The sequence below is a fragment of the Myotis brandtii genome, unplaced genomic scaffold, assembly GCF_000412655.1.
Source record: "Myotis brandtii unplaced genomic scaffold, ASM41265v1 scaffold655, whole genome shotgun sequence".
In the NCBI taxonomy this organism is placed as follows: Eukaryota; Metazoa; Chordata; class Mammalia; order Chiroptera; family Vespertilionidae; genus Myotis; species Myotis brandtii.
The window spans coordinates 1,085,742-1,102,326 of NW_005370542.1; positions in this window are offsets into that span (position 1 = coordinate 1,085,742).

Consider the following 16,585-nt stretch of genomic DNA (forward strand, 5'->3'; position numbering starts at 1 on the left):
TTCTACTTACTATAGTAGGATGGACATTCTGGAATTTCCAAGGCTAGGGAATGAGAAACCTCGTCAGGTTTACTTGAAATTCTTACTGTACAGGGAGCCTGTCACCATGCTGTGAGGAAGCCCAAGCTAGCTAAAGGGTGTCCCAAAATTCACGCAAGAAGTAATTTTGATAGAAAACACAGGTTTATAATTAAAAATTGTAATTTTTTATTGATTCATAAAGTATACAGTATAGGGTTATTATGGAATAGCACATTGGGTCAATGGCCTCCACGGCTTTGCTGGCACAGACGCAAAGCCGTGGTCTTCATTGGTCTTCATTGTCCCTGCTCCTGGGCCATCATTGGTACTTGGTCATGCTTATCAAATTGAAGGGATTGAAATCAAAGGGCAACAGATATTAGAATCTGATTCAATAAACCAAGTAAAATCAGGCTTTTATCTTTTGTTGTTGTTGTTGTTAATGCTCACGCAAAATTCAAATCTTGCATGAATTTTGGGACACCCTTTACATGGACAGAGAGAGATGACTGACCAGCTTCAATAATCCCAGCCATCCGTGAGAGCAAAGCCTTCCAATGACCCCAGCCTCAGCCTCCATCTCACAACCACCACCAAGATGAGATGAGACTCTGAGCCAGAACCATCAGCCGAGCTCAGTCTACATACAGAACCATAGAGATGATAGTATATGTTGTCAATGTCACTAAGTGTTAGGTGGCTTGTTGTGCAGTAATAGATCATTGGAACTGTCCTTCAAAGTAACTTCAACTTGCGGATTTAGTGGTAACCGGAGAAAAAAGATACAGAGGTGGCTGAGAGTCACAGCTTTGCTGCTGGACTGCCTGTGGTTGACTCTATCGGTTCAAATCCTGGCCCCACCACCTTGGATAATTACTTGCCCTCTCAAAACCTCAGCTTCTTATTTATAAAATGAGTATGATGCTAATAATAGCTTCTTTGAGTGGTGGTTATGAGGTACAGATAGATTTATGTAAAGTACCCAGCACACTGCTTGTCAAAGAGTATTCACTATATCAATTTCATTTGTTTTTATTATTTATTAAAATGGCCCCTAGAAACCCAAAGGCCTTGGGAGGAAAATAAGCTGTTTACTTATTTAAATAAATGGTCTCTGTAGTTGGATAATTGAAACTACTGTTTCCAGTAGGCTGACCAACTCTTTGGAAAAGAATAATCTCTAAAACAGTAAACTTAGAAGAGGAGCCGGTACATTCAATGACCATTTGGGGGAAATTGTGTTCTCTATCTATGTGGGTGAAAACTTAATGTTTCTTCTAAAAACCCACCAATGGAGAAGCAAATACAGAAATGAGTCTTAATGTGCCTGTGGCAAAGTTAACTCTACTGGGCCCTGGGCAATGTATACTGCACATTCCAGGAATGGTGCTGCCTTGAAAATTTATTATGTGTAACATTTAATAAAAGGAAGAGTTTAACAAAACACCCTGGAGAACCACGTTCTAATTGAGTATCTACTTTGATATCTCAGAGCAAGTCACACTGGAGCTCTGTCTTTTATTTCCAACTCCCATAAAACAGGATTATGAGCACATTTAGAGCATCTTCAGACACTGAAAAATAAAGGGAGATCAGAGGACCTGAAAATGTGGATGCTTAAAAGAGAATGGCCAGAAGATGTGCATGATGATCCCGTTAGCATCAGAATAGTCAAGAGTCCCTCTGGGTATCAGCAGGGGCAGACCGGGGGAAGGACCCTGAAGATATCCTAGAGCCGTGGTCGGCAAACTGCGGCTCGCGAGTCACATGCAGCTCTTTGGCCCCTTGAGTGTGGCTCTTCCACAAAATACCACGTGCAGGCGCGCATGTACAGTGTGATTGAAACTTTGTGACCCATGCGCAGAAATTGGTATGTTTGCCGACCACTGTCCTAGAGGCATGGAGACCTTCCAGCCTGTTACTTATGCTGGAATGTTCAAAGACTAGATAGGACCACCTTCTTATCTGCAGAATTATCTCACACAGTCCATATACCACATATATGATATATTCCATATAGTACATACACCCTAGCCAGTTATATGGACACTGGAGTATCATTTAGAAAACCCCAACTGAAATCATACCCACCTGGCTTTGATCAAACACAGCCTTTAAAATGAGTGGAGCCTGTGGTTGACACCCTCAGTAGCTCTTTGAAATTCACCCTTTAAAAGTTAAGCAACAAGAATTTTCCAATGAGCAGGAAGGGCATGTCTGCTGGATATAATAATGATAGGATGTCAACTGTAGAAAGTACTAGTCACATTTTACTGGGAGGAACCCCTTCCATTTTAGGAGAATTGCCACTCCAAAGCAATTATTGACAAATACTTGGCTTTTCTCTAGCATTTCAATTGGAATTTCTATCTCCCATCTTTTGGTTCGACCTAAATCACCTTTGTCAGCATTATAATTCATTGGCACATTCTTTTGTGGGCTCTCAAAGTCAAATTTTCCCCAAGTCATGTGTGAATTTAGAGATCAACTGATATGAAACTAGAGTAAGTAAAAGGAATTTCCATCTAAAGATCTTATGGAGATAGTAATTAAAGCCTCAAGTTGACTCAGATTATTATATAGACCTAGAGACTGGAAGGTCACTGAAGGCAGGACCAGGCACTTGTCCTGTTCACAGCAGAAATTCCAGCACCTAGGACAGTGCCCAGCATACAGCAGGTGCTTCATAAATACTTGATGAAATGATGTTGACTTGAATGCAGTGTTGGGCCAGTGATGCAGCTGTTTGGTGGCAGGTAGAGATGTGAAGAATCTGTGACCTTCACAGGATCTTGATTCAGAAACAAGAAGGACCAAAGAAGATAAAACAGAACTTCCGTAGGATCTCTGCCGTGACCTTTGGGGCAGGGATGAAAGACTCTAAGGCAGAGAAATTGTGTTGACAGACTCTTGGGGGACTTCTAGGTTAGGGTTCTGGTGTTTGTGAGGAGACAGTTTCATCCCGAAGTTAAGAAATAAAGGGCAAAAAAAGGGGCATTGTTTCTTCTGAACAGAGTGACCTTGGGTGTGGGAGCCAATGACCACCAGTGCCTGATGGATGTTGCACTGAGCTCAGTGGAAAAAACAAGACCCATCCAAATCTGCACACAGCAGTAAAGGAGCCTTTGTTTCCTTAAAGGCCAAGTTAGAAGCCCAGGGAGTGAGGGTATTATTGAGAAGGTAGAGGATTTCATTGTTGGGCCACCATCTTGGTTGGGCCACCAAGACACCCATTGCTCTTATAGAAGAAATACATTTAATAATGGCAAAAAAATCACCTTTCTCTCTAATAGAGGTGGGAGGGGGCTGTTTATAAAGGTCCATTGTATAAGTATTTTCAGCATTATGGGCTATATATCTCTGTAGTGACTATTCAACTTTGCATTGTAGTGTGAAAGCTGTCATTTACAATCCAAAAAAGAGTAAGTGAGGCTATGTTCCAATAAAACTTTATTTACAAAAATAGGCAGTGGGCCAGAGTTTGCCAACCTTTGGTCTAGACCAGTGGTCGGCAAACTGTGGCTCAGCAAACCGTGGCTTGCGAGCCACATTCAGCTCTTAGGCCCCTTCAGTGTGGCTCTTCCAGAAAATACCGACTTCTGCTCGTGGGCCACGAAGTTTCAATCGCACTGTATGTGCGTGCCTGCATGCGGCATTTTGTGGAAGAGCCACACTGAAGGGGCCAAAGAGCCGCATGTGGCTCGAGAGCTGCGGTTTGCCGACCACGGGTCTAGACTCTTGCTATTCAAAGTGTGCTCCATGGGCCAGCAATGACAGCTTCTTAGCAATGAAGACTGCTGGTTCCAGATCCCCTGAGTCAGAATCTGCATTTTAACAAGACTCAGGTGATGCACGGGCACATACAGGGTGAGCAGCACTGAGATGAATGATGTGGGGTTTCCTAAGGGAATGATTCTGTTTTCCTCTCCTCATTGCCCCTTATTCTACCTGCCCCAATCCCTGTCCCACCAAAACAAAGCCCAGGCAGAGCCCTTAGGTGTTTGTTTGTTTGTTTCTTCTAATCTAGGCATATTAGAACAGTTTCATTTTTAGCTATTAAGAAGTCTGGTCCGATCTAAATTGATGTTTTGATAGCAAATGCTGTTCAAAGGTTCTCGGCTTTCCCGTTGCTCAGCCTGCCCAGCTCGGAAATGGGTCTCTTTCCTCACTTCCATCTTCAGCCTGTCCCTTCTCACCCTGCCTGCAGCTTCTGCCTCCTCCACGGTGTCCAGCAGGGGAGGGAGGAGATCAGGGAGCAAAGCCTTCTAATGGTCCGATACTCTTACTGTCTGGTGTGGGTGCCCATGTAGGCAGCCATCCCAAAGCTGGCTCTTTATCATATGCAGTGCTTTTGTGGGGTGTGGGGTACCCTGCTCCTGTGGACCTCAGACTCCTCTTAGCCTCCGGTTCTCTCTCTGGCTCACCTCTGACAGTGTGCTCCTCACAGCCCTTGGCGATGGGGTCACCACACTCTGCCAGGCATGTCCTTGGGCAGGTTACTCTGGCGCGGCTACCTTCACCCTCGTAGCCCCAGAAGAACCGTGCCACTTTCCCCACCGAGCTCTGGAGGTGGGGGCTAGGCCAACCCCAGCCTCTGACTTCTCATCTTTAAACTTGCTCAGCAAGAGAAGTCAGGTGCCAGTCTCTGTGGCCCAAATGCTGGGACAAGGGGAAGAACAGAGGTCTCTGGGGCTGGCTTCTGCCCTGGCAGGAGGTAGAGGAAGCACCTGATTGTTCTCCCATATGGGAGGGGAGCAACCTCGTGGCCCTCTCCTCCTCTTCTGCGTGCAGCTCCCTTGTCTCAGGGCCTGGGCTCCCTTCATGTGCAGGCAGATGGCGAACAATGAAGGAGGGTCACAGGGTCAGTTTTGAGTCACTTATCAGATCCTTCATGGATAGTCTAGCATCATCTATTGTCTTCAACTTTGGGCCCCAGCCAGAATTTCAGACAGGGAAATTCCCACTCAGCAGCCTGTGCAAGTGAGTTCAGTTCAGTCCCTTTATACCAGTGGTTCTCAACCTGTGGGTCGCGACCCCTTTGGGGGTCGAACGACCCTTTCACAGGAGTTGCCTAAGACCATTGGAAAACACATATATAATTACACTAGAGGCCCATTCCAGGAAGATTCCTGCAAGAATAGGGCTTCCTCGGGCCGATTGCGCTGCCAAGCCCCACTGCCCAGGGCCGCACATGGGGGTCTCAGCCGCCCAGGGTCTCACACAGGGGTCCCAGCTGGCAGCTTGCTCTGGCCCACCCTGCCTGCCGTATGCAAATTAGCCACCATCTTTGTTGGCGGTTAATTTGCGTATTGCTCTGATTGGCTGATGGGCGTAACGAAGGTACGGTCAATTAGCATCTTTGCCTTTTATTAGGCTATTGTTTTTGTGATTAATCACTATACTTTAATTATGTTCAATTTGTAACAATGAAAATACATCCTGCATATCAGATATTTACATGACGATTCATAACAGTAGCAACATTACAGTGATGAAGTAGCAACGAAAATAATTTTATGGTTGGGTCACAACATGAGGAACTGTATTAAAGGGTCGCGGCATTAGGAAGGTTGAGAACCACTGCTTTATGCCCACAGGAGGACAGCAGCACTTAGCGAGGCTAAGTGACGGGCACAGGGTTTCTGTCTAGTGTGGGGGAAGCCGCAGACGGACGCCCCTGACACCATGATCAGGCCTTTCCCTTCCAAAGCTTATCTCAGGGACACTTTCTTTCAACCCTTCATTTTCCATAGAAGCAAACGAGCCCAGAGGTACAAGTGACATTGCTTGATTTCCAGCTAAGAGACTTGCCATGACACCATCTCTCCATTTTTTTGTGGAGCAGAAGATTCATCAATCAGATAAATAAGGGGAAATTTAAAAAATCCAATCACTTAAGAAAATGTTGCCTTTTACACATTTTGTTGTTGTTGTTGTTGAGAAACCAGGAGTGAATTGACAGAAAAAATGTTTACTCTGTGAGAAAACAGGTCTCTGAAGAGATTATATTAAGTGATTCCAGCTTTGCTTTAAAAATATACTGACAACCCTAGCTGGTTTGGCTCAGTGGATAGAGTGTTGGCCTGTGGACAGAAGGTTCCCTGGTTCGATTCCTGGTCAGGGCACACGCTGGGGTTGTGGGCTCGATCCCCAGTGCAGGAGGAAGCCAGTCAATGTTTCTTTCTCATTGATGTTTCTATCCCTTTCTCTCCCTCTTCCTTACTCTCTGAAATCAATAAAAAAATATTTTTAAAAAATATGTTAATGTATAAAAGTGCCTGGAGTGGTATGTCATGTGGTACTAGAGCTCTTCTATGTGTCAACCTATTTTATGTTTCTCTTAGTGTTGGAAGTTTATTTCAATGCTCATTACTTTTATAATAAGAAATAAGGCACATATTTATTTTGACAAAATGTAGAAAAGAGTGCTGTTTGCCTGTTTTTTGCTTTTATTATCAGTTTTCCATTCTCTGTAATTTCAGCATCAACATAGAGGGAAGCAATAACCAGCCTTTAGAATTTGGGCAAGTTCTCTTCCCTGGGATCCCTAATCTACATCATGTCAAGGAGAACCACAAATTCGATGAAATGCGATGTTCAGGGAAACATATGATTTCAGGAAAAATGATTTATATAAAAAATATAAATTTTCTCAGGGAGAAAAAAGCCCTGAGTATATTTAGGTGAGTGTATAGTGTTTGTATTGATTCTGTGATTGGCAGGGTCTGAGGATTGGAATCGTCTGTGTATAAAATAAAGCCTCCAGGAACCTGACCTGCCTTCACCTTTGATGTTCAGAGGTCAAGGTTACAACTGGGAAGTTTGTTGATTCTCCTGTAGCATTTATTTCTTGGTTTCCTGATGGCCAGTTTGAAAGTCGTGAACTCAGTCCAAAACCTGCAAACTCGGTCCAGATTGCCATACTGAATGCTTTTAGATGACAATCCAACTTGGCCATCATAAACTTGGGATGGGTGAGTCCCTATAATATTGAGGGGCAAGGCATCAATCTTTGTCTTTTAAGGGGATTTTGTGGCATATTTTCTCAATTTTCCTACCAGTACTCTACCCATTCTTAATTAGATAATTTGTTCTACGAGTTATTTATATATTTTGGACATTAAATCATTTGCAAATATCTTTTTCCATTCAGTAGGTTGTTGATGGTTTCCTTTGCTGTGCAAAAGCTTTTTAGTTTGATGTAGTCCCATTTGTTTATTTTTGTTTTCTTGCCCTTTTCCAAGAATTGCTAAAACTGGCATAAAAAAAGCTGACTGCCTATTTTTTCTTCTAGGATTTCAGGTCCTACATTCAAGTCTTTAATCCATTTTGAGCTTATTTTTGTGTGTGGTCAAGACAGTATTCTAGTTTCATTCTTTTGCCTGTAGCTGTCTAGTTTTCCAAAGCCATTTATTGAAGAGACTGTCCCTCCACCCCCATTGTATATTCTTGCCTCCTTTGTCATAGACTAATTGGCCGTATATGTATGGGTTTATTTCTGGACTTCCTATTGCATTCCATTGATCTCTGTGTCTGTTTTTGTGCCAGTACCTTACTGTTTTGATTACTATGGCTTTGTAACATAGTTTGATACCAGGGACCCTGATGCCTCCAACTTTGTTCCTTTTTTTTTTTTTTTTAGTTCTTTTTCAATGTTGCTTTGGCTATTCGGGATCTTTTTTGGTTCCATGAAAATTTTAGAATTATTTGTTCAAGTTTTGTGAAATAATTCCACTAACCCTTATATGCTCCACATTTGTACTGTTTTTTTTTGTGTGTGTGTGTGTTTTTTTTTTGCTGCAGTATCTGAGCCAATGAATTCCTAAGCTTTGGAGGTGGGGGGATCCATAATACTGGCTTTTCCCTTGTCTTTCTCCATTGATGATTTAGGTTTCCACTTTCTTGAGCCTGCTAGATGAATTATCATATCCATCTGCTCACCAGCTGCTGAAAGTTTGATCCTATTATCTCCTCTTTTCTTTGTTGTTCGGAGTTTCTGCCTTTTGTTTTATAAATGCATGTACAGTCATGGGAGTTAAGGAAGGGATTTTAGGAAGGGAGAGAGGTACATGTGTATTCTAGTTCACTGTTTTTCATGTGAAGGTGAGCCAATCATTTTCAAGTTGTAGAAATGTGATGTATGGTATAATATTTGGGAAGCACTGGTAGGGAGCTGCCTTGATATGAGGATTGTAGGAAGGAGTAGTAGCAAATATGTGCTTTCGATGCACATGTTTAAGTGCTAGTGCCCACTCAATGGATATATGTTGAATGAATGAAAGAATGAATGAATGAATGTTGGTTCTTTTGCATCGTCCTTTTGTACTAGGTTGAGTTAAGGTCAGCCTATTTAAGTCCTCCCAAGACCAACCAAAATGTCATGTTTCCACCAAATTATGTTGTCGACACCCAAAGCACTTAAAAGGGAGGTGAGTGTGGAGAAGAAGCCTATCAGTCGCCTCCCACCTTGGCTCTCTGATGTTATCTTTAATGAATGACTAGCTCTTTCCTTGATGATGTGGCTTACACTGGTGTGGTATTAATCCTCTCTCATGTTCCATGGTTGGTTCATGAGGGTCTGTCCTCATCTTTCCTGTCTGAGACAAGCAGAGAAGGAGAATTGGATGCCAGGGAAACAAGTGAACATGGTGGATGTAACACCTCAATGCCAGTGGCCTTGGCTTCAGACCTTTGCCTGTTTTATGTGCCCCACCCCCACTCTTGTCCATTACAAAAAGGCTGCGGTGGTTCTTGACTGATATCAGAAAGCTGACTGCCCTTCACAGCTTCAGATTTGATCCTCTCATTGGTTGACTTTCTGCTCAGGTCCAGTCAGAGAAGTGGCAGGGGAGGGGGTTGGAAGAATAAGTCTACTTACTGCAATGCAACTGCTCTATCTGATGTAGGGCGACAGATTCAGCAAATCAGAGTGGTCTTCTGGCTAGCTTATGCGGATTGCTACAAAGCTCTCACTGGTGTGGATAAATCTTATGCCTACACGTACTCATTGCCTGAATCCTAAATCTGATTAGTTTGATTCTGAACCTTTCTTCTTCCAAAAAATAGAAAACTATTTTGTAAGAAAACTCCTTTATAGACTTCCCTCATCTTCTGAGATTATGTAATTCCAAACCGAACTTTCATAAACTCATCTGAACCTTTTTTTTTTTTTTAATTAAATCTTTATTGTTCAGATTATTACATTTGTTCCTCTTTTTTTCCCCCATAACACTAAAAATGGACCTGCCTTATTACCCAAAGATTCCACTTCTGGGAATATACCTGAAGAAATCCCAACATTTATTTGAAAGAATATATGCACCCCAATATTCAATGCAACATTATTTACAATAGCCAAGATTTGGAAGCCACCCAAGTGTCCATCAGTAGATCGGTAGATAAAAAAGCTAGGGTACATTTACACAATGGAATACTACTGAGCTGTAAAAAAGGAGGAAATCTTACCTTTTGCAACAGCATGGATGGACCTGGAGAACATTATACTAAGTGAAATAAGCCAGTCAGAGAAAGGCAAGTACCATATGATTTCACTCATATGTGGAATCTAATGAACAAAATAAACTAACAAAAGAGAAACAGACTCATAGATACAGAGAACAGACTGACAGCTGTCAGAGGGTGAGGGGTTGGGGACTGAGTGAAAAAGATGAAGGGATTAAGAAAAAAACCCTCATAGACACAGACAACAGAATGGTGATTACCAGAGTGAACGGGGAGGTAGGGAGATTTAGAAGAGGGTAAAGGAGGGATGAATGGTAATAGAAGCAGACTTGACTTGGGGTGGTGAACACAGTACAAAAGAGATTATGTATTACAGGATTATACACCTGAAACCTATATAATTTTATTAACCAGTGTCACCCAAATAAATTCAATAAAAATAAAAAATTTTAATATATAAGTAAAATAAAAATTATTGCTGGCACACCAGCTAAAAATCATTGATTTAATCAATCACACCTATGTAATGACGCCTTCATTTATTTATTTTAAATAATGCTAATAATAAGAGCACAGATAGTTAAGATGAACGGCTAAGTATTTAAGAGGAGGTTTGTCATTGTATAATTTATGAATTATATCAAAGGACATCATGACCACATTTCTACTAGTAAACAAACCTCAGGAATCATGATTTGTCAAAAGACATTTGTTGGGGCAGAGACTATAAACAGGAATTGCCCTGTACCCTGAGTTGAGATGTGTGGTCTGTACACATACATGACCACCCTTGCTCTGCCAATCCTGACCTCTGCAGTGCTGGTCACCAACTCCTGATATGCTTCATTCCATTTCCAAGGGACACGAATAGCAAAGGCAGTAGCTGAGGTTGGCCCAGGTGTTGTGAGTTTGAGGACTGCCATTTCCACTCCAGGACCTAGCCTAGACTCACAAACTTCAGTAGCATTGCGAGGGGTCACCAAGTGGCATAGAGTGCTGGAAAAGTTGACCAGCGTCATTAATGTCTCCTGGAAATCTGAAAATCGCCCTGATATTGTGCTGGGGGGACAGGAAGGATGCTGGGAATGACTGAACTCCCTGTTGGAGAAAGAAACGAGCAGGAAAGAACAGATGTCCGTCCACATAAGCCTCCATTTATTTAAAAACAAAAACAACACAACTGACTGAAGAGATCTGGAGAACGGGGTTGGTGAGTACATGGGGGTGGGGAGGACAGCACACTCAGAGGGCATGAACGCTCCTTGCCCCTTCCCCAGTGCCTTGCGCTCTTCCGTCTGGCTGTTAAACATAAGTACGTAAACTGTTTTTCTGAGTTCTGTGAGCCAGTCTAGCAACTTACCAATCCCAAGGATAAGGTGTGGGCCTACCTGATTATAAACAGCTGGTCAGGAGGACAGGTGACCACCTGGAGGTGTGATTGGCCTATGAAGTGGGTCCAGGTGGCGGTCCTGCAGGACTCAGCCCTCAATCTGGGCGGTCCCGGCGCTGACCCCCAGGAGACAGGGTCCGAACTGAACTGAGTTACAGGACACCCGGTCGGTGTCCAGAGAGCTGGCGAGTTGCTTGCTGTGCAAATCCCACACAGTGGTGCCGGAGGGTGGTCAAGTGTAAACAGAAGAAAGCAGTTTTAGCCTCCAACGAGGCCCATCACATACTCTGCTCGCACACCCAGGTCCCTAAGACCAAGTGGCTGAAACTAGGCCGACCTCATAGTCACCTGGTCACGGATAAAGCACTTACTCTGACACCGGCTCTGGGTCGGGAGGCCTGGGAGGCACACGAAGGAGGAGGACTGTACCCGGAAGCTCCTGGTGCTCCAAGCCCCTGCGGCAGGAGGCGGGGTGTTGGCGAAGCCGGTCCTGGGGCGACCGCTGAACCTTTTTATAAGCCATTTCTCACATGATCGTGGCTTAAGTAACACAATCATGATGGAGGTTATTTGTGCTGTCACAAATATTCGAATTATCCTCTTTCCTGGCATGCCAGAGGGTTTCACTCCTGTGACTTTCCTGAAGGTAGGGTAGGGCTAGATGACTTGCGTTGGTTAAAAAAATGGGAAGAGATTCTTTAAGAGTCAGTGTGTGATGTAGCATTTCCCTGTTGCCTGCCTTGTTTGGTATGGAAGCCTGTTCAGGTGGAGCTTGCATCCGCCTGGTTCCCTGAGTGACTGCAATGAGCATAAACCTGTACAACGTGTCAGACACGTGAGAGAGAATGAGGTGTTTGGCTGGGGAAGCCCTGAGATTTGGAGGTTGTGTGTTACTGTCATACACTCGAGTCTCTACTGCCTGCTCCAATCTTGATATTTGATGGAGTTTGTATAATTCAGAAAAGTTCATAGTATTTCCCAGTGAAGTGTGTGCATGTGTAAGACAGATACAAAGAAGCAAAAGTGCTTTGTGTGAAGCTGGTTGGCAGTCTGGAGCCCCAGCTTGGCATCTCGTTCCCTCCCTGTGTTCACCTGAAACACCTTCTCACAACCTTATCTGAAGTCAGTTTGAAAACATCATCAGACACCCCCAAATGAATAGTGGAATGTTTTCATGATGAGATTAATGCTTCCTTTTTATCCAGCAGCAATGTGAAAAATCCACTTGATAACCACTAAATACGAGCTAAATAAAAGAAGTTGTAATCAGGCAAATGAAATAAAAATGAAAATAATGAGCGCCTTTCCCCAGCAAATGTATTGTCACCACACACACATGGGTTCAGTATGAAGGCAGGGTTACGTGCTTGTATTTCCGTATGCAGCAGAGCTTGGAGAACAGGGCCGAAGAGCAGCATGGGAACCGGGGGATGCATGGGAGCTGGTCCTGCCCTCTGTGTGCTTATGTCTTCTCACTTGATTCCTCACCCCCATGTCAGCTCTACTGTCAGCTAATGACTACATTTTAGTCAAAGCTGAAGATCTCAATGCTTTCATGCACCCTTAAATGTTATAGTGCCACAGGCCTGTGAGAATCTGAATTAAACCACAGACTCCAGGAAAAAAATCACATCTACACACTTAATATGTACATCAAATGGCAAAGAGTTTCAAGGCCTGCCTTAACCTCAGCTTAAGAAATCCCGGTCAAGTAGTTCTCCAAAGTCATCCAGAATGACTTTGGCCTCTTGAAGATATGTATATGTCTATATTTGGTCAAAATGTGTGAAATAGAGACACTCTATTTAATAGTTTCACATATAGGTTAATATTTTAAGAGCATCTCAAATGGTAGAGTTCTTTAATTCCATATCTTTTTATTATAATAGCACATACATATCACAAAATTTGCCATTTTGTGTACCATTCAGTGGCATTAAGCATATTCACATTGTTGTACAACCACCACTAACATCCGTTCTAGAACTTTTTTCATCTTCCCAAGCTGGAACTCTGTACCCATTAAACACAACTCCTCATTTCTTCCTCCCCCAGCTCCTGACAACCACCATTCCCCTTTCTGTCTCTATGAATTTGACCACTCCAGGTATGCCATATAAATGGAAACATACAGTATTTGTCCTTTTGTGACTGGCTTATTTCACTTAGCATAGTGTCTTCAAGGTTCATCCATGTGTAGCTGGTGTCAGAATTTCCTTCCTTTTAACGGCTGAATAATATTCCCTTTGAGTTTATAAACCACATTTAGTTTACCCATACATCTGTTGATGGGCACTCGAGTTGCTTCCATCTTTTAGCTATTGTGAATCATGCTGTGAACATGGGTATACAAATATCTATTCAAGCCCCTCTTTTCAGTTCTTTTGAGTATATGCCCAGAAGTGGACTTGCTGGAACGTACGGAAATTCTATTTTTAATTTTTGAGGAACTACCGTGCTGCTTTCCATTGCAGCTGCACCATTGCACATTCCCACTGGCAGCGCACAAGGTTCCCACCTTCTTTTGGGGGAACATCCACCCCCCAAAGCAACAGGATTTTACTCTGGCAAGGGACCCCCTCGGAAGCAGGGGGATTAGGATTTTTTGGGGGTGTAGGTACCAAGTAAACATCTCCCAAATGATTCTGACTCCCTTCTGCTTGGGAAGAGCTACCTCTCCCTGTTGAGAATCTCACTTCTCACCAATGTAAGTTCAAGGGCTCCCACTGTTGCAACAATAAAAATAACCCTCCATAAAACAGCACAAAGTATCTGGTTTCCAAAAGGAATTTTCCATGCAAACATAAAGAATTTAAAAGAGGAACATTGTGATTTAAGTGATTAAAGCAGACTAATTAAATCATCTTACAGGCTACACTCTAAAGGTCTAGTTTCTTGGTGTCGATTACATAATTCCACCAAATGCAGTTAAACTACTGAAGGAGATAACTATGGTCAATGAAAGCAGTTAACTTGAAAAGAGCTATTTTGCATTTTATTAACCTGGGAATTAAGCAAAGTGTATAAAATGCAATGATTCAAAACAGCAAACTTTAATTTTTCCCATAATGTACCTACGCTGGCAATGAAGAATAGATGTATGTCTTGTGTCAAATGCAGTTGATTTTCATAACTGTTGAGCAGGATGCTGGGCCTACCCTCGCCCAAAGAAATAGGGCTATAAAATCAAACTAAAGATGTCTGCCCTGGGCACCGGCATGCATTCCCATATCATGGTAGGGGTTCTTTTCTGAGAAGTGATTAGAAGTTACACTCCCTATGCTTGAATAGCTTCCAATCTGGTTTGGGAATTGAGCCACAAAAGGTGAGGAAATAGAACATTTCTCAGGCAATAGAGACACTTTCATAAAGCTCTCCTGTGCCCCTCTTGTGGGGCTAATTGCTCCTTTTTTTGTTACTCCATTAGCATTTTATGGATGCTGTTCCATGACTCCTGCTTTTATTGTTGTTCTGACATGCCAATGGCTCCCCTGTTAGTTCGTGATGCCCTCAAGGGCAGTGGCTGCACTCCATTGCCCTAGAAGCCCTCGGTGCCCTGGTATGTGTTTCCTGACAAGAGGGCGAATCTATGAAAGGGGTTAAAGGAAATCAGATGAACAGGGTGTGAATACCAGGCTGTGCTCTCAGTTACCAGGCACCTCTTGTTCCCCAGCCCTGCAGGCCCCCTGGTTTTCTGAGTCTATTTCTACAGTCACCCCACTGAGTCTCTCTGCTACACTTTCAACTTCCAAATTAATTACTCTTCTCTGTAAGATCCCCAGGGTTGCGTTTCAATTGCTTGAAACCAAGCACCCTCCCTGGGGCATTCCTCCACAAATACCTTCGTTTTCCTCCCTTCATGCCTTTGCTCTCATCACCCTACTTCCTCTAGAATGTGTGGCCATGGGAGTCAGAATCTAAGAGCCAATGAAAACTCTCGGAGCACGGGATTTCCAGCCTGTTGACCCTGCGATCAAATTCTAGCCCTGCCACCTACTCTTGGACCTTGAGCAAGTGAATGCTCCTTCCTGACATCAGCTACCCAGGAGGAAGTGGACACGATGTCTACCTCAGGAAGCTGCTATGAGGATTAAGGCAGATAATATACGCCAGGCACACAGCTCAGCCGGCACCGGTTCCCAGCTCCCTGTCCCCTCACTCAATCAGCAATCATGGAATCATTGCCTGGGATATTGTGATCCTTTAAATCAGCGGTTCTCAACCTGTGGGTCGCGACCCCTTTGGCGGTCGAACGACCCTTTCACAGGGGTCACCTAAGACCATCCTGCAGATCAGATATTTACATGACGATTCATAACAGTAGCAACATGACAGTTATGAAGTAGCAATGACAATAATTTTATGGTTGGGTCACAACATGAGGAACTGTATTTAAAGGGCCAGAAGGTTGAGAACCACTGCTTTAAATCCTTTATTTATCTTCTTAGCTACTGATGCCTTATTTCCCTCATTGCCAGGGAAAAAACCTGATCCTCCCCCAACCTTTGCAGAGTGTCCCGCCCACAGTAGATGCTTGGGACGCATATTCGCAGCCACAGGATGGGCTCATTTTGCTTCACTTCCTTAGCACCCTGTTGCCCGTGGTCTGGTCAGATTTGCAATCCCACTCCTGGAGGGGATTCTAGGGCTAACATCAGACCGGTTAGGGTTGGTGTCAGGCTTTCCCTGGTGCGGGTCCTTCCACACTGGCTCTGGAGAGTGGCAATGACCTCCAGCCGAAGAACCTTAGGCATACACTTGGAGTTGAACAAACAGGGTTTCCTTACTTTCAGAGAGGGAGAACACACACCTTGGGGGCCAGTGGGGCATCTCGGCAAGCGGGTGCCATAAAACACTGGTGCAGAAAACAGTTCACAGGGCAGGCCCGAGACTGCCATCCTCCCAAAAGCCTGTTTGCAAGGCCGGCTTGGCTTTCGTGTGCGAATCTGGACTCTGGACATATGTTGCCACCACTCCCTAGATCAGTGGTCGGCAAACCCATTAGTCAACAGAGCCAAATATCAACAGTACAACGACTGGAATTTCTTTTGAGAGCCAAATTTTTTAAACCGAAACTATATAGGTAGGTACCTTGTTATGAACTTCATTAGGGTACTCCTAAGGCTTAGGAAGAGCCACACTCAAGGGGCCAAAGAGCCGCATGTGGCTCGCGAGCCGCAGTTTGCCGACCATGGCCCTAGATGATGAGAGTGGCTCCCTGTGCTTCAGTTGCCTGTGAAGGCACTGTGCTTTATGCTGAGCATCCACTTTTCTCCGGAAGTCAGGAATTCTGGTGCATAGTCGGCAGGAAGTAGCTATGTAACTAGCCCCCAAGAAAAACACGGGCACTGAGTGTCTAACAAGCTTCCCTGTGACAACATTTCACATGTCACAGCTCAATACTGGAGGAATTAAGCACATCTTGTGTGACTCCCCTGGGAGAAGACTCTGGAAACTGGGGCCTGCTTTCCTCTGGGCTTCTCTCCCACATCTTCACGCTTTGATGGTTTTGCTTTGTATCCTTGCATTGCAATACATCTCAGCGATGAGTATGACTATATGCTGAGAGTCCTGTGAGTCCTAGTGACTGAACTTGGGAGTGGCCTTAGGGACCCCTGACACACTGATTAGAAGATTTGAACTTACGTTAGGTGACCTCGGGGAGGGTGTAAGGAAGCGGGATTTTGCCTTGGCTCACATGATCTCAGGTGG